This window comes from Podarcis cretensis (genome assembly GCF_951804945.1).
Source record: "Podarcis cretensis genome assembly, chromosome: 9".
NCBI classification, from domain to species: Eukaryota; Metazoa; Chordata; class Lepidosauria; order Squamata; family Lacertidae; genus Podarcis; species Podarcis cretensis.
This window is the reverse complement of record NC_137178.1, coordinates 70,510,948-70,532,862: the sequence shown is the minus strand read 5'-3', so window position 1 is coordinate 70,532,862 and position 21,915 is coordinate 70,510,948. Positions and strand designations below refer to the sequence as shown.

The 21,915-nt window shown below is 46.3% G+C and overlaps 1 long non-coding RNA gene across 1 annotated transcript in view; it reads left to right on the top strand.

Annotated features, from left to right (window-relative positions):
• The window catches only part of LOC307223670, a 384,691-nt gene that overhangs the window by 299,861 nt on the left and 62,915 nt on the right, over window positions 1-21,915 (top strand). The window contains exon 2 of the long non-coding RNA XR_013842180.1: window positions 17,621-17,845. This is a non-coding gene — a long non-coding RNA (uncharacterized lncRNA). The remainder of the gene's footprint in view (window positions 1-17,620; window positions 17,846-21,915) is intronic.

Below are 21,915 nucleotides of genomic sequence, written 5' to 3'. Positions count from 1 at the left end.
TCTGTTCATATCTAGAGGAAAGTTCCTAAGTCGAAGCACCTACTGAAAGTTGTAACTGGAATCGTACGTAAGTAGAGCCATACGTAAGTCAAGGTTCCACTGTACTTTCCATGCATTACTAATTTTTATTACAAATTCTTAAAGATTTGCAATACATATAGTCAGTAAGCACACCTCAAAGTATATGCCTTGTGAAATCCAGATTATGTGTTGTAATGATAAAGTTAGAGGGTTGCCATGGACTCCAATCACTTTATGCCATCTTATACGTTTGATCACTTTTGCCCTTTAAGCAGTTCTCCTGGTTTTAGCAAGACACTCTTCCAAAGCTAGAGGTTTGTGTGCATGCCTTTTGAGTTTTCCATCAATATTTCTGCATTACTCATATTTTGGAAGCAGTAGGAATTATAAGGGGAAAACTTAGTGCAGCTGGAATTTTTCCTTATTGTGAGTTATTGTGAGCTTTTTCCTATTTAAAACATATAATCCTGGTGAATTGCAGTATTTATTTGATTTCATGTATGAATCACTGTAAAACCTCTCACAAAAAAAACATGAATAAACACCATTACAAATTATTCAACATATAAAAAGAATTTTGAATCCTGTACATGATGTTATAGATTTTTGGGAGGGAGGGGCACCCACCCAAACTCTAGTAAAGGTAAAGGGACCCCTGACCATTAGGTCCAGTCGTGGACAACTCTGGGGTTGCAGCGTTCATCTCACTTTACTGGCTGAGGGAGCCAGCGTACAGCTTCCGGGTCATGTGGCCAGCATGACTAAGCTGCTTCTGGAGAAACCAGAGCAGCGCACGGGAACGCCGTTTACCTTCCCGGCGGAGCGGTACCTATTTATCTACTTGCACTGTGTGCTTTCGAACTGCTAGGTTGGCAGGAGCTGGGACCGAGCAATGGGAGCTCACTCCGTCACGGTGATTCAAACCGCCAACCTTCTGATCAGCAAGCCCTAGGCTCTGTGGTTTAGACCACAGTGCCACCCGCGTCCCTACCCAAACTCTAGAAATTAATAAATGGAAGGATTTTGATTAACTGGGATATGGATGAAAGTGCAAGCTGAAGAACTGTGCCACACAAGGAATCCCAGGGCTGACTTATGGAAACCAGCCTGGCTGGCCTAGCAAAGAGCAAATCTGTTAACACGACAAAAAGTGTTCATGGGCCATCGATGAGGAATCCTTTGGCCTGGGGAGACAGATGTTGCCATGGTGATGGGGTGTGTGTCTGATGCCTTGGACTCCATGGCTGAACTGCTGTAGGGGACAAGCCCCTCTTGAAATGACCATGCTGTAAGATCTGGAACCCCTCCATGCAGACTGATGGTGTAAGGAAAAAGGGTAAAGGACCCCTGGACGGTTAAGTCCAGTCAAAGGTGTCTATGGGGTGCGGCGCTCATCTCACTTTCTAGCTGAGGGAGCCAGCATTTTTCCCCATAAAGTTTTCCAAGTCATATAGCTAGCATGACTAAACCGCTTCTGGCACAACAGGACACCATGACAGAAACCAGACCACACAGAAACACTGTTTACCTTCCTGCTGAAGCAGTGCCTATTTATCTACTTGCACTGGTGTGCTTTCCAACTGCTAGGTTGGCAGGAGCTGGGACAGAGCAACGGGAGCTTGCTCCGTTGCAGGGATTCGAACCGCTGACCTTCCAATCGGCATGCCCAAGAGGTTTGGACCACAGCGCCACCCACATTACTGATGATGTGAATAGGTGGATAGACCATATTTCTTAAAGCGACAACAGTCATCACCGTGTCTCAGTTCTCCAAAGGAACACAGACCCTGGGTGAGTGCCTGGAACCCCATGGACTCTTGCTACCACTCGGCAGACAAAGGGGAAGGCACCTGACTTTTGTAACAATATACATACAAAGGTAAAAGTCTCCACTTAAAAGGCTTGTTGAAAAGGGAAGGTCTTCAATAAGTGCTGAAAAGATAATAGAGATGGTGCCCATCTAACATGCAACAGGAAAAAGTCAAAAAGGGTAGGTGCCACCAAAGACCCAATTCCGATATCATACAGACAAATTCCTGACAAGATGGTATCTGTAGGGGCCCTCTCCTACAGAGTGCACTAACCATTTGTGTATCTAATGCAATTAGATGCAATTGGGTATCTAATGACCTTTTATGTGTCTTGGTTCTTGGTAGCTAACTGACAGCCAATGTAATTGTTTTAGCACCGGTGTAACATGGCAATGAGAATCTGCCCCAGTTAAGTTGCTGCATTTTTCACCAGCTGCAGCTTCTGCAACAACCTCAAGGGTAAAGGTAATGGTAAAGGACCCCTGGATGGTTAAGTCCAGTCAAAGGCGACTATGGGATGTGGCGCTTATCTTGCTTTCAGGCCGAGGGAGCCGGCATTTGTCCACAGACAGCTTTCCGGGTCATGTGGCCTGTTAAGTTGTGGGTTGACATAGCAGACGACACAGCGATTTCTCCAAGTAGCTCTTTATTCTTGTAAGCTGGAATAGAACTGCCTGCAAACAGCTCAGCCGGCCTGCTTTTATAGGCAGCCGGCTGTCAACATTGTAACAACAACAGCCCAGAGTTCCCGCCTAAAATAACTGACGTGGACCTGAGGGAAAACTATCTACAGACCTGAGTGAAAACTATATACAGTATCCCCCTGCTGGCCCAGGGTGAAACTTCACTACATAACACCCCTCCCCACCGAGATAAGGCGTTAGTTACAATCGTAATGGTTTCCTTATATACAGCACTACGCGTAATGGTTCAATTAGGCACAAAAGCATATCGGTTACATTTCCCATACTTAGACCAACAGTGATACATGTCCAACAACATAGTCCTTTAAATAAGTTGGGCGCTTGGGAACTCTGCCAGACCGCCGGGGACTGGTAGCCAAGTCCGGAGGGCCACACAGTTCTTGCTGAGGCTGTGGTGCGACCCTAGGTGGCGTTGGAACCAACTCCCCTGGATCCGCTGCTGTGGGTGGAGCCTCCGCAAGTGGAGTGGTCTGAGTCTGTGGTAAGTCTGGCAGACCCTCTGCAGTGGCTGGGTTCGGCTCCAAGCTGGCAGTTTGCGAGGGAGGTGTAGGTGGGGCCTCGCCATCTGTACGTGTCTCTTCTGGAGCCGCAAGCGTAGTTGGGGGCACCTCGGTAGTGTCCAAGTCCCCAACCCTGCGCCTAAGCTGGTCTATGTGCCGTCGCCACAAGCGTCCGTCTTCGAGTGCCACCTGGTACGAGCGAGGTCCAGTGATTCCCACTACTGTGGCTGGCACCCAAGGAATGTCCCCCCACATAGTTCCGGGCAAAGACCTAGTTTCCTGGGACAAATGACCGTGGCGCGTTGGCACAGCCTGGGAGTTCAGCCACGGCAAAGTCCGGGTGTAGCCGGTCGAGCGGTGACCTGAGGCGGCGGCCCATAAGCAGTTCAGCAGGACTCCGCCCTGTGGCCGCATGAGGGGTGATGTGTTGCATGAACAAGTATTCGGTGACCCGCTCATGCCAGTCTCCCCGGTCCAGGCACGCCAGTGCCTCTTTTGCCGAGCGCACCATTCTTTCCGCTTGCCCGTTGCTGGATGGATGAAAGGGTGCCGTTAGGGCATGGCGGATGCCCAGTCCCAAAAGATACCGCTCAAACGTGCCTGACGTGAACTGCGGTCCGTTGTCAGAGACAAGGACATCAGGACACCCATGCGTTGCAAACAGGCCTCGCAGCACCCGGATGACAGCTTCGGTAGTGGTGGAGGGCATCAGGGCGACCTCCAGCCATTTGGAATAGGCGTCCACCACTACCATAAAGGTCCGGCCGTGAAAGGGGCCAGCCAGATCGATGTGCACCCTCGACCAGGGTGTCTTTGGCGTCTCCCAGGTGTGTCCCTTAGCTGCCGGTGGTGCAGGCCTCGACTCTTGGCACGCTTGACAGGCGGACACCGAGGCAGTGATGGCATCGTCCATATTAGGCCACCAGACGTAACACCGAGCCAACGCCTTCATTTTGACAATTCCCGGGTGGCCAACGTGCAGAGCCTCCAGGACGCGCTGACGGAGTCCCTGGGGAATCACGACGCGGTCTCCCCACAGCAGACAGCCGCGATGAGCTGAGAGTTCATGTTGTCTGGTTGCGAAGGGCTGGAACTCCAATGCAAAAGGCCCTTGTGGCCACCCCCTCCACACCCAGTTGAGCACCCGGCTGATGGTGCGATCCCGGGCAGACGCGGAGGCCACAGTGGCAGCCGATACAGGCGCTGCCGGAAGATCCTCAATCAGAAGGAGCGATGAAGCTGGAGCCGGGTCTTCCACAAATGCTGGAAGAGGGCAACGGCTGAGGGCGTCAGCATGGCCCATCGATTTCCCCGGGCGATGGATGAGCTGGTAGTGGTAGGCAGCCAGGAAGACAGTCCATCGCAGCATGCGTGGCGAGAGGACCGGTGGAGTTGGACGATCACCGGCGAGGAGGCCCAGGAGTGGCTTGTGGTCAGTGATGAGGTCAAAAGTCCTGCCATAGAGGTATTCATGGAACCTCTTCACTCCAGCCACAAGTGCCAGTGCCTCCTTGTCGAGCTGGCTGTAATTCCATTCCGTCGGAGATAGCGTCCTGGAAAAGTAGGCGAGCGGTGCTTCTCTTCCATCTGGAAAACGGTGACTAAGGACAGCACCGATGCCAAAAGGTGAGGCGTCGCAGGCAAGGACCAGCGGCCTGGATTCACTGTACTGAACCAGCACACTGTCTGATGAAAGGAGAGCCTTGACCGCGTTGAAGGCCACCGTCTCCCGATGACCCCAGGCCCAAGGCGTCTTAGTGCTAAGGAGTCGGTGAAGAGGCTCAGCCACTGTGGCTTTGTGGGGCAGGAACATGTTATAAAAGTTCAGCAGCCCCAGGAACGCCTGCAACTCCGTCTTGTTCTTTGGGGTGGGGGCCTGCTGGATAGCGCGGATCTTGGATGTGGTCGGGTGAAGGCCGGAGCCATCGATAAGATAGCCCAGGAACTCTACCTGTGGAACGGCGATCTGGCACTTCTCCCTCTTTACCTTGAGCCCGGCCTCTTGGAACCTGGTCAGCACGGCACGGAGGCGCTCAAACAGCTGCTGGTGTGAGTCTGCAGACACCAAGACGTCATCAAAATATGGTACCACGCCCGGAAGCCCTTGCAGGAGACGCTCCATAAGGCTTTGGAAGATGCCAGGAGCCACACTTACCCCGAACTGCAACCGGCGGCAACGGAATGCCCCCCGGTGGGTGACGATCGTCTGGGCTTCAGCAGTGGCATCATCGACTGGCAGTTGTTGATAGGCTTGGGCAAGGTCCAGCTTAGCGAAGACCTTACCTTCACCCAGGGAATGCAGCAGGTGTTGGACAACAGGAACCGGATAAGCGTGCTGCTGAAGTGCCTTGTTGATCGTGCACTTGTAGTCAGCGCAGATTCTCACCGACCCATCTGGCTTGACAGGCGTGACGATGGGGGTTTCCCACTTGGCGTGGTCAACCGGCTCCAAAACTCCTTGGGCGATCAGTTTGTCCAGTTGTTCGTCCACCTTAGCCTTGAGAGCAAAGGGAACCCGGCGTGGCTTTAGCTTGATGGGGGCGACTTGTGGATCAAGGCTAAAGGAGATGGGCGTACCTGTATATTGCCCCAAGGTGCCGTTAAAAACCTCGGCAAAGTCTTTGACCAGACCCTCAGTCTCTGCGTTAGAGATGCAGTTGATGCCGGTGACTTCCAGGCCGAGGGCATCAAACCAGTCTAGTCCTAGGAGGCTTGGCCGCTGACCTTCGACCACCACCAACCGGAGCAGGCCCGAAAAATCCTTGAAGGCGATCCGGAACCGGCCAACGCCTACCACGGGAATGTCGTTTCCCTGGTAGTCTCTCAGGTGTATGCGGTGAGAGTCGAGTTGCCTTTTGGACACTCTGGGTACCAGTCTTTTGATGGTGCTCCATGACACGATGGACAGGGCAGAACCGGTGTCGATCTCCATGTCACATGGAGCTCCTTCAATGAGCACCGTGACGTTCAGCTTGCGTCGCGTAAGCGAGTCGGTTTGGCCAATCGTGGTTCCAGACGGGCAGCGGCAGTTGGTGAGAGCGAAACAACTTTCCTTGGCAGACTGGAGTGAAGACTTGGACTTGCGAGTCGATGAAGGGGGGGTGTCAGACGGAGCCGATCGGCAGACCTAAGCGATGTGGCCCCTTCTGGAACACTTCCTACAGATGGCGTCTCTGAATCGACACTTGGCACGGGAATGGTTGCCTCCGCAGCCGGCACATTCCGGTTGGCCCTTGGACTTCTGTTGGAACTTCCTGCGCTCCCGCTTTGTCTGGTGCACGTCATCGTCTTCACTGGAGGATGCCTCTTCGTGATGCACTGGAACTGGCTTCCTAGCAAGACGCGGGCTGCTGGACTTGCGGATCTCCTGGGCAGAGTGTTCAGCAGCTTCTGAGGCCACAGCCTCCTCAATGGCTTTCTGTAGCGTGAGGTCTGGCTTGGCGAGGAGACGCCGTTGCAGATGGATGTCCCGGACCCCGCAGACGATTCGATCCATCAGGGCATCGTCTAAGTCTCGGAACTCGCAGTGCATTGCAGCCTGTCGCAGGGCGGTGGTGTAGTTGTTGATTGACTCCCCCTCTGCCTGGTTCCGGTGGTAGAACGCATGGCGGGCAGCAATCTTGGACGGCTTTGGTGCGTAGTGGTTGCGGAGCTTCTCTTGGATCGTGTCCCATGGTGTTGCCTGGACTGCTTCAGGCGCAACCAATGCTCGGGCCGTCTCAAACACCTCAGGCCCACAGAGGCTGAGGAATAGGCCCCGCTTCCGATCCATTGATACTGCTGTCAGCTCGTTGGCTTGGAGGTAGCAGTCGAACCGAGCGAGGTAGGAGTCCCATGATTCAGAGGCTGGCGCAAACGGCGGTAGAGGCACAAGTGAAGCCATGATTCCGATGCCGGCGTGAAGGGCGATGGATGGAACACAGTGCTCTTAGCCAGAACAGTCAGCTCTGAATTGGTTCTGTCCAGTGATTTCGCTCAGTGATTTCGCTCTGTGATTCAGCTCAGTGATTCAGCTCAGTTCAGAGGCTGGCCGCATCTGGCTGTGCTCTGATGTCCATCGATCCCATCCTCGTTGCCAGTGTTAAGTTGTGGGTTGACATAGCAGACGACACAGCGATTTCTCCAAGTAGCTCTTTATTCTTGTAAGCTGGAATAGAACTGCCTGCAAACAGTTCAGCCGGCCTGCTTTTATAGGCAGCCTGCTGTCAACATTGTAACAACAACAGCCCAGAGTTCCCGCCTAAAATAACTGACGTGGACCTGAGGGAAAACTATCTACAGACCTGAGTGAAAACTATATACAGTATCCCCCTGCTGGCCCAGGGTGAAACTTCACTACATAACATGGCCAGCAGGACTAAACCGCTTCTGGCACAACAGAACACTGTGACGGAAACCAGAGTGCACGGAAATGCCATTTACCTTCCTGCCGCAGCAGTGCCTATTTATCTACTTGCACTGGTGTGCTTTCAAACTGCTAGGTTGGCAGGAACTGGGACTGAGCAACGGGAGCTCACCTTGTTGCAGGGATTCGAACCATCAACCTTCTGATTGGCAAGTCCAAGAGGCTCAGTGGTTAGACCACAGCGCCACCCGCGTCCCACCTAGAGCACATTTCAGTAAACTTGGAGGTTACCAGTGCATGGTTGACAGTGGTCAGGCTGTCCCAGTCCAGAACTGGCCATGGCTGCCTTAACAGCTGAGGTTGGCGAAAGGTACTCCTAGCTACTGGGTGGTATTTGACACAGCTTTACTGAGAGCAGACCCACTCAAATATCTTCACATATCTCTACACTAAAGGCCCATAGTAAAGGTATTGCCACCACAATTCAGGGAAAGAGCTCATTTCCCTACCTGCCAGCTATCTTCTGCGCCTGATTCCTTCTAACATGATCTAAGGTGTCTTTTGTCTTTCAATAAAGGTGATCCTAACAGGATTAAATGCAATAGAGAGTCAATAAGGGAGAAGCTAATGGCAGGCTTTATTATAAGAGAATGGTTTATCAGAACATACAGGATTTGGAAGGCTTTCAGAGGCCCATTCTAGTGTTAAAAAGAAAAAAGAAATCGCGAGAAAAAATATTCTGTCAGAGCCACCCTCTCTGTACTTCTGACAGCACAAGCAAATCAGTTCATGGCCCATTAAAGTAATAAGAGCCCAATATTATATTTTATGAGTAAATATACATTTACACGAAAATCAAAGACACTCAGTTCTGCCAAGCACTCTGGCTTTAATACACAAAAGTATGCAAAATCATCTGCAGGGAGGAAAAAAAGCTTGAGGTTTGGTGCCCAGAAAGGCAGCTCCTAAATCAAAGTTCTTGCTAGCGATAACATCTAGCACAGGGGCTTTTACAGGGCTGTCTCCATATGTGCAAGGAGCCCATCCTGAAAAGGTCATCATTTATAAATAATAGTGAAAAAAGCTTCTTTCCCATCGGCGAGGAAAACAATCGAGTAGTATCAGCTTCTGGAGAGAGAAATTGCAGGCTGCTTGGACAGTGTTGGATATAGACATTAGAAAAATGCTGCAACGAGAAAAACGGGGCTCCCACTGCAGCTATGATAGACATATTGGTGCTGGTATGATTATAGCTGCAATTTTAAGAGACAGTGTCTGTGAGGGATTCCAGTGCCTCGAGAAGGAACTCCATGGTCTGAAGATCCTAATGAGAGACAGAGGGCTGCGTATGCACAGAGTTTTCCTCTGGTGTAGAAGAGTGTACAATGTCAGCATCTGGGATTGGAAGGAGGCGTGGGAGTGCAGAACAGGCCAGGGGTAGTCCTATGGGCATGCATTGAATTTGCAAAAAATAATAATTCTAAACCCGAGAGACAGATTTGGGGTTTGATACAAGTTGATGCAGGGTATCTCCAAAACACTCTGAATTAAAGTGGTTTTTCCAAAGCGATCGGGGTGGTTCAGACACTGAAAAAACTGTGAAGACAACGCAATGTCAGGGACTGGGCAGAGGAGGAATGGTGGAGAAGAGGAAGACAATACAGTGGTACCTTGGGTTAAGAACTTAATTCATTCTGGAGGTCTGTTCTTTTTTTATTTTATGTTTTTTAGAGCGTTTATTAATTTTCCAATAAAAAACATCCAATTAACATAACAAATCACAATCCAATAAAATAATAAAAAAATCAAATTGTCTTCCAAATTATAATCTTAATTTTGCGACTTCTCACAGTCTGAATTCCGAAGCATTTCCAAATCTCAGTCCTGCCTCTCATCAATGTTTTCATAATTCCATATCACAATTTTATCTGGAGGTCTGTTCTTAACCTGAAACTGTTCTTAACCTGAAGCACCACTTTAGCTAATGGGGCCTCCTGCTGCCACTGCGCCACTGCTGCATGATTTCTGTTCTCATCCTGTAGCAAAGTTCTTAACCCGAGGTACTATTTCTGGGTTAGCGGAGTCTGTAACCTGAAGCGTATGTAACCTGAAGCGTCTGTAACCCAAGGTACCACTGTATAGATTTACAACAGGGGTTTGCAGGAGATCACAGCTCAGAGGCAGATGAAAAGAAAAATTGGGAAGTAATGAGAGTTCATTGGCTGAGGGAGCCGGCGTACAGCTTCTGGGTCATGTGGCCAGCATGACTAAGCCGCTTCTGGCGAACCAGAGCAGCGCATGGAAACACCGTTCACCTTCCCGCCAGAGCTGTACCTATTTATGTACTTGCACTTTGACGTGCTTTCAAACTGCTAGGTGGGCAGGAGCAGAGACCGAGCAACAGGAGCTCACCCTGTTGTGGGGATTCAAACCGCCGACCTTCTGATCGGCAAGTCCTAGGCTCTGTGGTTTAACCCACAGCGCCACCCGTGGGAAACTATAGGGACTTATAAAATATTAATTGTTGTTTAGAGCATTATTTCATATATTCTTCTAAAGGAAAAATCTGAGGAGCGACATCCTTTTTATTAATATTAAAAATGAAGTTTTAAGTGCAAAAAAACTTCATGGGCATTCTCAGTGTGAAGAATTAACAAAAAAGGAACAAATTATTGAGTTGGGCTATCATCAGTGAAAGTTTAAAATTATATCTAAGACCATATACATTTTTATATTAAAGAGCTATGCATGTAAAAATGGGCATTAGCGTTTGGTTCTCAAAAGGCAGGCAATAATTGGAAAAGGTTCTTTTAGGTTCTTTTCTTTGACACTGGATTTAAGGCAGATGCAGTATATAATTATGCATATCTGGTATTTAATTCCACAGAGAATGGGATTTATAACACATCTCAGCTTAGATGCCGGGAATACCATATGAGCAATGCCAGCTTTGTGCATATGCAGCTGCATTGACCAATGGTGAAAAAACTGGAGAGGCTAAAGTGCTACAAATTTTTGCTGATACAACTGGCAATACTGAAATGCAATCTTGTCATATTACTGAATCTTTGAGAGAGAGAAATCTGATGTATATAAACATACGACTTAGGGAAAATCTGTTTGTGGCAGTGAAGATCATAGAAACTAAGAATTGGAAATCTAATGACCGATTCCATACTATAGACTGCCTCAGTAAATCTTTCTTTTATAGTGAGAGTTGAAAAATAAACTGGATTTACATCTATGAAATAGGCATGGGAATGAATTTTTGCAGAAATGTGTACATATTAAATACTATAGTATATACCGGACACCATAATAGGCAATCGGACTAATGTTTTGTTTCCTGTTTGGTAATGTATTCTCTTAAATGGGATTAGGATTAGACAAATTCATGGAAAAGAGACCATAATTGTGTATTCAGTGGCAACTGCAGCAAGTGTAGTCTATAATATCATGCTCTGCTGATGAACTTCCAGAAAAAGATTGAGAAAGAATGTAGTCTGATCCTTTGCTTGTTTATTTGAGGTGCATTCCACTGTACTAAGGGACGCGGGTGGCGCTGTGGGTTAAACCACAGAGTCTAGGACTTGCCGATCAGAAGGTCGGTGGTTCGAATCCTCGCGACGGGGTGAGTCCCTGTTCCTGCCAACCTAGTTTGAAAGCACGTCAAAGTGCAAGTAGATAAATAGGTACTGCTCCGGCGGGAAGGTGAACGGTGTTTCCATGCGCTGCTCTGGTTTGCCAGAAGCGACTTAGTCATGCTGGCCACATGACCCGGAAGCTGTACGCTGGCTCCCTCTGCCAATAAAGCGAGATGAGCGCCGCAACCCCAGAGTCGTCCGTGACTGGACCTAACAGTCAGGGGTCCCTTTACCCTTTACCTTAAAGGAAAATACCTAAACTTAGCCACGGAAACGTACAGTATTATAATCTGAATGTGACTTGTTTGCTTGACAAAAGACCGGCACCCCCTCCAGGACAGAGCTTGAGGACCCGTTTTTGGGTCGACTTTTTCTTCCCTTGAGGGTAAACCTGTCAGGGGCCAGATGTCGACGGTCGGCATAGGAGTTCAGCAGCAAGTGAGCAAAAAGTGAGGGAACACCACCACCCCAACTTGATTCTACATTCGTAGAGCTACCAGGCCAGGAAAGATTTCTTTGGGATTGTATTTGGTTCATTGGCAGCCAATTAGCCATTCCTGACCTCAGTGCAGTGGGTGGGCAGGGGGCGGCGACGTTTACAGTGTTTCTGTACTCTCATTTTAGACCGATCTCTCCACTTTTTGTATATTGGCTGGTTTGAGCCGTTGCTTTTCTAAGTTTTCGGGGGGGGGGGTTTCTTGACTATGATAATCTTCATATTTCTGCTTCAGTAACTGCTGTAACACTGTTTGTCAATGGAGTGTGGAGCAGGTGGAATGTGTAAAGCCATCACACCACTGTATATGAGAAAGGGCTTCTTTTCTAACCCCTTTTTTGTGTAAAATTCACATATATTTTGCCCTCGGTCTGACAAAACATAATTGCATGCTGGGAAAAAAAGTCTCGTGCAGCAGAAGATAGCAACAACTCCATTTTCCAAGGTACTCCCTAAGCTAATTTTGTGGAAATACCACATCTCATGTGGGAAATTCAAAATATTTCCCAGATTATTTCCCTCCATCTCTTTCGAAAGAACTTGTTTCATTTTCTTGTAGCATGTTAATAACCAGCATAAAGTACTAACACTTATTTACTCAAATTTCACTCAGAAGCTTCATTTGAACTCCTCCAAGATTATCAGACACATTAAGCTTTTGAAATAATTAAATTTCACCAACTTTATTATTTCCTCACACTCTCTTTTCCTAGGAAGTTTTTCACAGTTCGTGATATGAATTATAGCACTCTAAGGGCAATTACATGCTAACGTATTGGCAATTGTAACTGAATCTGGTACTCCAGGTGAAGTATATACCTGATAATTAGAGACTATTAATTCTGTTTTGTTAGATTTATCATCTGTGCCTCTGGTAATGAAGCACAGATTTCTGTTTGCCTTGTGCTTTTAACACATGACTTTAAGCAACAGCTTTTCGCAAACAGATTTTCATTATATTTACTGACCAATATGTCAAAAATTAGTTTGAAGAATGGGTTAATTATGCATACACAATGTTGTTACTCCTTTAGAGTTAGAAAAAAGTTAATGGGGAAAACTGCTAGCCTACTTTAGAAAAAAAGGAGCATTTTTGGATTGCCAACATTTTTCACATTTATAACCTCTGAAAATTGTACAGGCTCCTCTTAGGACAGCTTGTAAACCTTACAATTCTTTTATTGAAAAGCTTTGGCTCAGTCCATATGTTTCCACTTAGTTATGAATACTTTAAATTTTCTCTCTCTCTCTCCTCTCTCTCTCCTGTACAATTCATACAAACAGACTTCAGGACCTATGTGACCGCAAAGCCTATTCCAAAAGATGATAATGTTTTACCATTTATCTGCCAATTTTGACATCTGCCATAGGCCGATTCTCATATATATATCTTCTGTAAACTTGTCCATTTCTGACAGCTCAAGGGACTTTATCAACCATTCATGGAGAGTAAGAGGTTTAGGTTCCTTTCAAAGTCTGCCCGAAAAAAATGTTGCTGCGACCATAGTAAATTCCCCCAAATTGGGGGTGTAGTAATAACATTTTAAAAGGCTATTACAGGATCCAAAACAAATATACTATTATGAATTGGGGAGGGCAGTGGCGGAGCTTGGGGTCTCAGATTTCAGCAGCGCCCTGTGCTGTGCCAATATCTGGCACCTTAAATTCTGAATTTAGTAAATGATAGAATTTAGCTAATATTTGGCATATTAAGGGAAGATACCGGGTGCAGTATAAAAATATAGGCTGAGCCAGTTGTCCTGTTCAGGAGATCGGCTAACAGGTAAAAGGTAAAGGACCCCTGACAGTTAAGTCTAGTTGTGTATGACTCTGGGGTTGCAGCGTTCATCTCACTTTACTGGCCGAGGGAGCCGACGTTTTTCCGCAGACAGTTTTTCCGGGTGATGTGGCCAGCATGACTAAGCCGCTTCTGGCGAAACCAGAGCAGCGCACAGAAACGCCATTTACCTTCCCGCTGGAGCAGTACCTATTTATCTACTTGCACTCTGACATGCTTTCAAACTGAGCAATGGGAGCTCACCCCGTCACGGGGATTCGAACCGCCGACCTTTCAACCGGCAAGCCCAAGAGGGGTCCAGAGCAGAATGCAGCCATGATCCCCAGTCTCTCTGAGCAGCCTCTCGCAGACAGTGAGTTCTTCCCCTCCCTTCTTCTTCCCCCCAAACCCTTGCTCCAAACACAACTCAATCCTTGTGTTAAAAGGGCATCACACCCGCTGTAACCCTGGCAACTTCCCCCTTTCAGCTTTGCTATTGTCTTTTGCTAACTAACACACAGCCGGGGAAGGAACACCACCCATTTCCTGTCTGACACTGAATGTGCCACCTTTTGTCGGGGTAATGATCTTGCTATCACCTGTCTTTGTTCTTTGGTGGCGCTGTGGTCTAAACCACTGACCGAGCTTGGTGAAGCAATGGGGAGAACAACAATAGACACTCTTGGGGTCTAATGTTCTGCACTCCTTCCATAAAACTCAGGTGTAAATATGTGTAAATAAGCCATATTTCTTAAAGACACCAATCTCCGCCGTGCTTCATACCAAACGAACACAAATCCTAGTTAGGTGCCGAGACCCCTGGAATTTTGCTTCTGTTCAGGGTGGGGTGAACAATACAGTTCGCAGTTTGCGAGTGAGTTCCCAATATTTGTATCTATTGGATATTTGTATCCAATAGATATGTGCAAATTTACCATTCCACCAGATGTGGAAAACATCTGCCCTGGAGATCTTACTTTTCCACCATTTAAAAATTGTGACTGACATGTTGAGCAGTTGAACACGGAAGCATTCCTTTATATTGTATCTGTTGTAGGCTTAGGGAGAGCAACTTAACTGAACTGCACCAGTCCCTTTTGCAACTGAAATTCAAAGTCCCTTTTCCATTGAGTTTGGACTTTTTCCCTCTTGTGGCAATACATTGATGTAGAAAATTTTTATAATAAATATTTAGGCTTCTCACAAATGTTTTTGCTGCTCCTAAGTGAAGAAGTGAAACTTTGTTTGTTTGTGACATGGTGAATTTATGACAATGGTGATGATACTGCATTTTGTGTGTTTATGTGATTTATTTTTTGTTGAAAGTACCCTTTTATCTTTTCTCAAAATTCCTCAAATGCTTTACCAGAGCCGGAACTTCCACGTTCATCTCGAATTTCCATTGGAGTGAAATATTGCAGTGAAACTGAGTTAAATATAAGCTTGTTCAATTTATAATAGAACCAATTCACACTTTACTTTTTGAGGTGGTCAGTCTGTATACCATGGCTATTTTATTTGGTTATACTCATGTTCTGTTTATGTAGCCAAACCAGTAAACACCAGAGTTCGTCCTGACTGAGAAAATACATCTTGCTGGCCCAATCCAGATGTTTACCTGAACATTTACCACATCAGAAAGTAACCGGCACTTTGGCTCCTGAGCAAATGTAGATTACATTTGCTGCATATCTCTTCAGGTTCATTTGACTAGTTCATTTGTGAAGCTCACAACAGCTGACTGGACTTTCTGTCTAGGCTTAGACCTGTTAATAAGCTAAATTAGATTTCTGCACATTTCACTGCCGTGGAACTATTCTATTCTGTCATAATTGCCATCCAGTTTAACTGTAAGGGCAAATTCAAAATTGTCGAGTTTCTAACACCGTAATCCTATATTCACTTACCAGAGAATACGTTCCACTGAGCTCAGTGGTTCTTTCTTCTAACTGTACCAGCTGATTAGACATTCTCAAAAAAAAAAAAAAAAGTTGGAATATTATATGGTTTATAATTATAAAATTGTTTAGTAGAGTGATTTGAAACTTGGCAGAGTAGGAGTGGCAAGTTTGAGAGTGGTCCTTGCCAAATTTGGGGTGGAGACAAATCAGCGTATAGAGGGGAGGTCCAAAAAATATCTACATGGTGTCTAGGGAACAGCTTGTACCTTAATATCAGCAAGACAAAGGAGATGGTGTTGGACTTCAGGAGAAAGAGAGGAGAACTAGCCCCGCTGTACATTGGGGAGGGCTGTGTGGTATCAAAGGGTTAAAAGGTAGCAGAAACGCTCTAATCACTGAGCAGCTGGAAGTCATTAGGCTTCCAGGAACATGAGTTTGTATAAATAGTCTCCCGTGTGTTTGCTCCTCCCTTCTCCCCTTTTGGGCGTATTTGCTGATATGTGTGGTTCGTCGCCGGGTTTTTTGTTTTTGTAAATAAACCTTTCTTTGAGTTCCAAAACCGCTTGCTCCAAGACTCCTCTTTGAAAAAATACTGCCTCTCCTGCTCTTCCTAAACTGCTGCGCGAAATGCTCTGCTGTAATGGGACTTGAGACGATGGAAGCGCACCGGACATTTACTTTGCATTAAACTAATTAAAGTTTAATGGGACAGTCTCTTCCTTTAAATTCCTAGTGAAGACCTTACTTGGAAAATCAATACAACCCAGATAGTTAAGAAAGCCCAACAGAGACTCCATCTCCTCAGAGTATTGCGAAAGAACGATGCCAATCAAGATTTGATGATCTCCTTCTACCGATCCACAATAGAAAGTGTCCTTTCATCCTGCATCACGGTGTAGTACGCTGGTTTGACATCAGCTGATAGGAAGTGCCTACAGAGGGTTGTGAATACAGCACAATATATTATGGGCTGTCCCGTGAATCCACTGGATGACATCGCAGAAGAACATTGCCTCAGGAGAGTGAGGAAAATTCTCAGGGATGATTCACACCCTGGCCAGCACTTTCTTGATCTCCTGCCCTCGGGCAGAAGATATAGAAGCATGATTAGTCGCACCAACAGGGTAAAGAACAGCTTCTATCCATGGGCTGTTAGGCTGCTGAATGAAAAGATAACAACAGGGCCACTGACTTTCGAGTTTGGTGGGTGTGCGTCAGTAAACGAGGGGAATTAAGACTAAGAGGGCTAAATGGGGGGTGCTCGTGTAATCTCAATGTATACAAGTTAAACAAGTGACAATAAAGTATTTCAATTATTTTTAAAGGATAAGAAATTGTTTGTTTGGGTGTTCATGAAAGACACCAATATGTTGGAAAGTGGTCTGCACTGACTTTGTTGGGGTAGTTTTTCCTAAAATACTTGCCCACATGTACTGTGTCTTTAGAGAAACAGTTTGTTGTGTTAGGTCAACGGGAATGTCTAGTATGTGCTTTTGTCTAAGGGTAGTACAACATGTTTGTAGTTTTTATTAAAAATGCATTTTTGTGGCCAGCCAGCGTTTGCCAATTGGCTTGCTTATTCTGCAGTTGCTAGGAAACTTGTTTCCAGATAATCTCAGTTTCTGAAAGTATTAGAGGCCTGTTGCTGCTGGGCAAGACATTCACAAACCAGGCCTCAGCCCTGAAGAGCTTACAACCCAAGAGGTTCAAAGTCAGGTGCAAAAGGAAACAGGGAAAAGAAATCACAGAAATCAGTAAAAAAAAATTGAGTCAGGGAAAGGGCAAAACAGGCCATGGAACCACCATGGCAACCAATGAACTGGTTATTATAGGCAAAGAAGCAGAAGCAGTCAGTAAAATTTGGCAACCCTATTAAAAAGCATGGTTTTTTGGCGGATGAGGGGGGATGTTGGCAATCTTTATTTCAAACTTTATTTCACTTAATAAATTTGTCACTTAGTAGGCATAAGATAAGTTCCATGTGAATTCTTGCCCTTCTAAATGGTGTGTGATTTCTTATTAATGAGGATATTTCTTCCTTTATTTTTCCACCGAATTTCTCATTTTCAATTTCAATTTGCCTGAGGAGAGTTGTAGGCGCAGCCTCCTCAAAACATAATCAAATTCAATTAATAATAATAAACTTTTTGGCTTAACATGTGCTCACTCAAGCTCTAGATTCTGTGAAATTGCAGCTGTAGAAGGGATGAGCCCTACATTCTTTCAGAGATATAGATGCTGTATGGCCTCCTATTCTGGGGTTTGTTCTAGCTTCACCACTACTTTGGAACTGGGTGGCTTTCTGTAGTGGACCTAAACCTCAGCCTTGTCTGTTTGCTAGAATACAAATATGGATTATATGCAAATGCGTATGTCATTCCACATGGCAAGTAACCAACTGTCAACCATATAGAATAATAGAGTTGGAACCTCGGGTTAAGTACTTAATTCGTTCCGGAGGTCCGTACTTAACCTGAAACTGTTCTTAACCTGAAGCACCACTTTAGCTAATGGGGCCTCCCGCTGCCACCGCGCCGCCAGAGCACGCTTTCTGTTCTCATCCTGAAGCAAAGTTCTTAACCTGAAGCACTATTTCTGGGTTAGCAGAGTCTGTAACCTGAAGCGCATGTAACCCGAGGTACCACTGTACCACACAGAAGGAGCACAGAATGAGTTCCCCTTGCTTTTCCTCACATTGTAAAAACACGTAAACGTAATAGGCCGTATAGTAACAATTACAAAGCTATTTACTTGAAACTACTTTTCAAAAATTAGATACAGCTTCTTATAATGCCAGAATCAACATCGTGACATAATATATTAAAATGTAGCTTTCCAGTTGACCACCAAGTACAGTATGTACAAAACCCAAGTCCTATATTGTCAGTGCCGTAATACATTCTTTTCTAATTTCCAAAGAACCTGGCACTGATGACAAGGATTCCTAGATAGTCCCCTGTTTCACCCAAAGGGGCTTCATCAGCTGTGCATGGTTCTAAATCATATAAACATAGACACTTAGCTACACAAATTCCAAAGTAACATACAAAGATATAGTACCAGTATGTACATTTTTTATATCAGTTCCTCCCTTAAAGAGGGATTGCGGTGAGACCTGGAGAACCGACACCCTGTGTTGTGGGTGGGTACGACTGGTCAGACACAACACCCAACTGGTGGGTATAATCTGGCCAATGGGACACAGTTGAAATGGTTCGAGGGACCTATTTATGCCCATGCATGTGACCCAGAGCTTCCTCTTTTGGCGCGTGCATTCGGAACACCTGCCCATCTCTCCCTACTTTTAGGGCTTGTTGCGCTAGACCTTGCTATGCCGTCGTGTGTCGTCTGTCAGGGGCACAGCAGGAATTTTCCCCACTTGGCTGTTGCCATTTAGGTTTCACCTGCCACGTAGCAAATCGTCACAACTTGTAAGGTTGCAGATAGGCTCTGGTTCAGGTGATAGGGATGGGAGAACGCTCTCGCCACCCATATGTGAAGGGTATTCCGTTAAAGGAATCTGGGGACTTGATGGTTTGGTCAACCCCTGTGAGAGGGTTGTGCCCATGCCTGAGTCCAGGGGGGCATTTGGGTGGCAGAGTTAGCCCATTCCTGGCTTTCCGCTTATCCAGATGTTCACCCTTGGCTGACTTATGCTGGAACCCTGGGTCAGCGCTACCTGCATGGCAGGGAGCTAGTCGAACCAGAGCCTATGCAACCACTCACTTTCTGTAATCAATAAAGTTGTGGCCTAAATTCTGCCAAAAACCAAGCCTAAAATTTTAGTCAAGTGTGAATTTATTTAGGGGAGAGGTTTCTGGGTCTAAACATCCAAATAAAATAGCTACATGAAGCTTATTCATCAGTGCCAGGTTCTTTTGTTTGCCAACCCAATCATCTTCACTTAGAAGATTATTTCACGCCACTCTTCTAAGCAATATGACAGAAAAATACAAGAAAAGATGAAGAAATTGTTACTATACGGCCTATTACGTTTACATGTTTTTTCTATTGGATTTGCGTAATATAGGCATTCTGGTGGTTTTTGGTTTTCTCACATTGTGCCATCTGGTAAATTGAGGTAACCACCTAAGGTGAGAGGTACTGAGGAGCAGTAGCCCTCTGTCTGTTCTGCCTAACCTGCCCCAGGCAACCATCCCCCTCGGTGTATGCAACATGGTTATGTATGCAACATATGGTTATGTGTGCAACTGTTCTGTTCCCTCTAAGTTTGCCTGCTATCCTCGGTTGCAGTGGAGGACACTATCCTGTCTCCAGTGCCAGTGCAGTCAACTTCTGCACATGGAATGTAGAAAGGCCACAATCCTGTCCTTCAAGAAAGCAAAATACAGTGGTACCTCGGGTTACAGATGCCTCAAGTTACAGACGCTTCAGGTTACAGACTCCGCTGACCCAAAAATAGTACCTCAGGCGGAGAACTTTGCTTCAGGGTGAGAACAGAAATTGTGTGGCAGAGGCAGTGGGAGGCCCCATTAGCTAAAGCGGTACCTCAGGTTAAGAACAGTTTCAGGTTAAGAACGGACCTCCAGAACGAACTAAGTCCTTAACCCGAGGTACCACTGTATCTAGAGTTGGGTCTGGGAAAAGTTATATATTGCTGAAGGTAATATGATATTGTTGGGTAGATGATATCATTTGGCCCAGTTACCAGAAGACAATGAGGAAACATCATAGCCCAAGATCAGGGATGATGGAAGTTGTAGCCCTGCAAACATCTGGAGGGCACCATTTTAACTGTCGGGGTAATTGGCGGCAGGCAGGGCGGGCGACCAGGCCAACGGCGTTGTACGTGCCAACCCGTTCCTCTCATCTGCGTGCTGCTCTTGTGATCCATCAATCTTCTTCCCCAATGAGATTCTGTGACTCATGTCCAGAGACACTGAGCACACATTAGCAGAGAAACAACATCAGCAGAAGCCAGGCTCTGGGGTGTGAGTACTAAGCTACTTTATTTATATACAAAATCAGGACAAAGGAAAACGTGGCTCCTCTCCTACTTGCTCTCAGAGAGAAGAGAGAACACAAAAGTAATACAGAACGGAACTTCTGTTCACAAGACTCCAACAATCAGTGCTGGAATGTAAAACACAGACATGTGATTAAAACAATCTCACACGTCTGCACAACGGGGGAATGGAATATCAACCTCTGTCCTTGGCTATGGGTTAAACCAGTGATGGCCAAACTTGGCCCTCCAGCTGTTTTGGTACTACAACTCCCATCATCCCTAGCTAACAGGACCAGTGGTCAGGGATGATGGGAATTGTAGTCCCAAAACAGCTGGAGGACCAGGTTTGGCCATCACTGGGTTAAACCTTACCAAGGCACTCCTAAGCACCTGCTGATGAATGCATTATATTTTTATGGGGGGAAATCTCCATGACATTACTTTTCCCCTGAGTGTCTTTCTGTGGTTTAAATATGTCCTGGTAGTGAAATTCACAGGGACACGGGTGGCGCTGTGGTCTAAACCACTGAGCCTCGGGCTTGCTGATCAGAAGGTTGGCAGTTCAAATCCCCACAACGAGGTGAACTCCCATTGCTCGGTCCCAGCTCCTGCCCACCTAGCAGTTTGAAAGCATGTCAAAGTACAAGTAGGCGGGAAGGTAAACGGCGTTTCCGTGCTCTGCTCTGGTTTGCCAGAAGTAGCTTAGTCATGCTGGCCACATGACCCGGAAAAACTGTCTGCGGACAAACGTCGGCTCCCCTGGCCAGTAAAGCAAGATGAGCGCCACAACCCCAGAGTTGTCCGCAACTGGACCTAACAGTCAGGGGTACCTTTACCTTTACCTAGTGAAATTCACACTCAGTTCCTGTGTTGGGGAAGCACTGCTTTGTCTTCCCAAACACAGGAGCTTAATGTGGAGAAAGGACTCCTAGCTTCTGGACTAGAGATCCTTCTGAAGTTCGACTTTACACATGTCACCTCGCCAAGATAAATTAAATGGGTGTGGGTGTGGGTGTGTGCGTGTCATTTGAAATCGCATTTCAACTGATCTCAAATACACTGGTGGAGCTCCTAAGGTGCCTCCATTGTTCGAAAGTTGCATCACAGTGGACCCATCAGTAATCAAGGATGCAATTAAGCTTGTGCATTATGCTTACCTGAGGAAAGATTTGGATGCCCTTCAAAAGTTCAAATGCTGAGAGCCTTAGGCCCTACTCACTCAGCAGGCCTAAACAGACCCTACACATGGTCAGATGTCTCCATCTATTGGATTTAACACCTATCAGCTGGAGCGTCCAAAGCAATCCCTTTCTCAGTGTGCTGCCATCTGCCTCCTTGTTTACCCTCTGGAAGCTCCTGGAATCTTCTCCCAGCTGCAAAGAATCCCCCTGGTTGCAGAAATGTGCTTGTTCCCCTTTCTCTGTTGCAAAAATGATCTAAGTGCTGCCAGAAGTTAATCTTTTTTCTTGGCATCTATCGCTACCTGCTACTGTCACATGGAGGCTTCTGACCATAGAGAGAATCTACGCAGGCCTGCTTTGTGAACTAGTCTCTGGCTACAGTTTTGGTTACTTGCTGTGTTAAATGCAAATTGAACATGAACAGATTCCCTTAAACTTTTACTAAAAAGCAATTTAGTAAACAAGAACACTTTTGGATGTGAATTTCAGAGGTGCTAATTCCTATTATCAACTGAGATAGGAGAACAGATGTATGTGTTCCTGAGGTTTTTCTTTAACAAAAACAA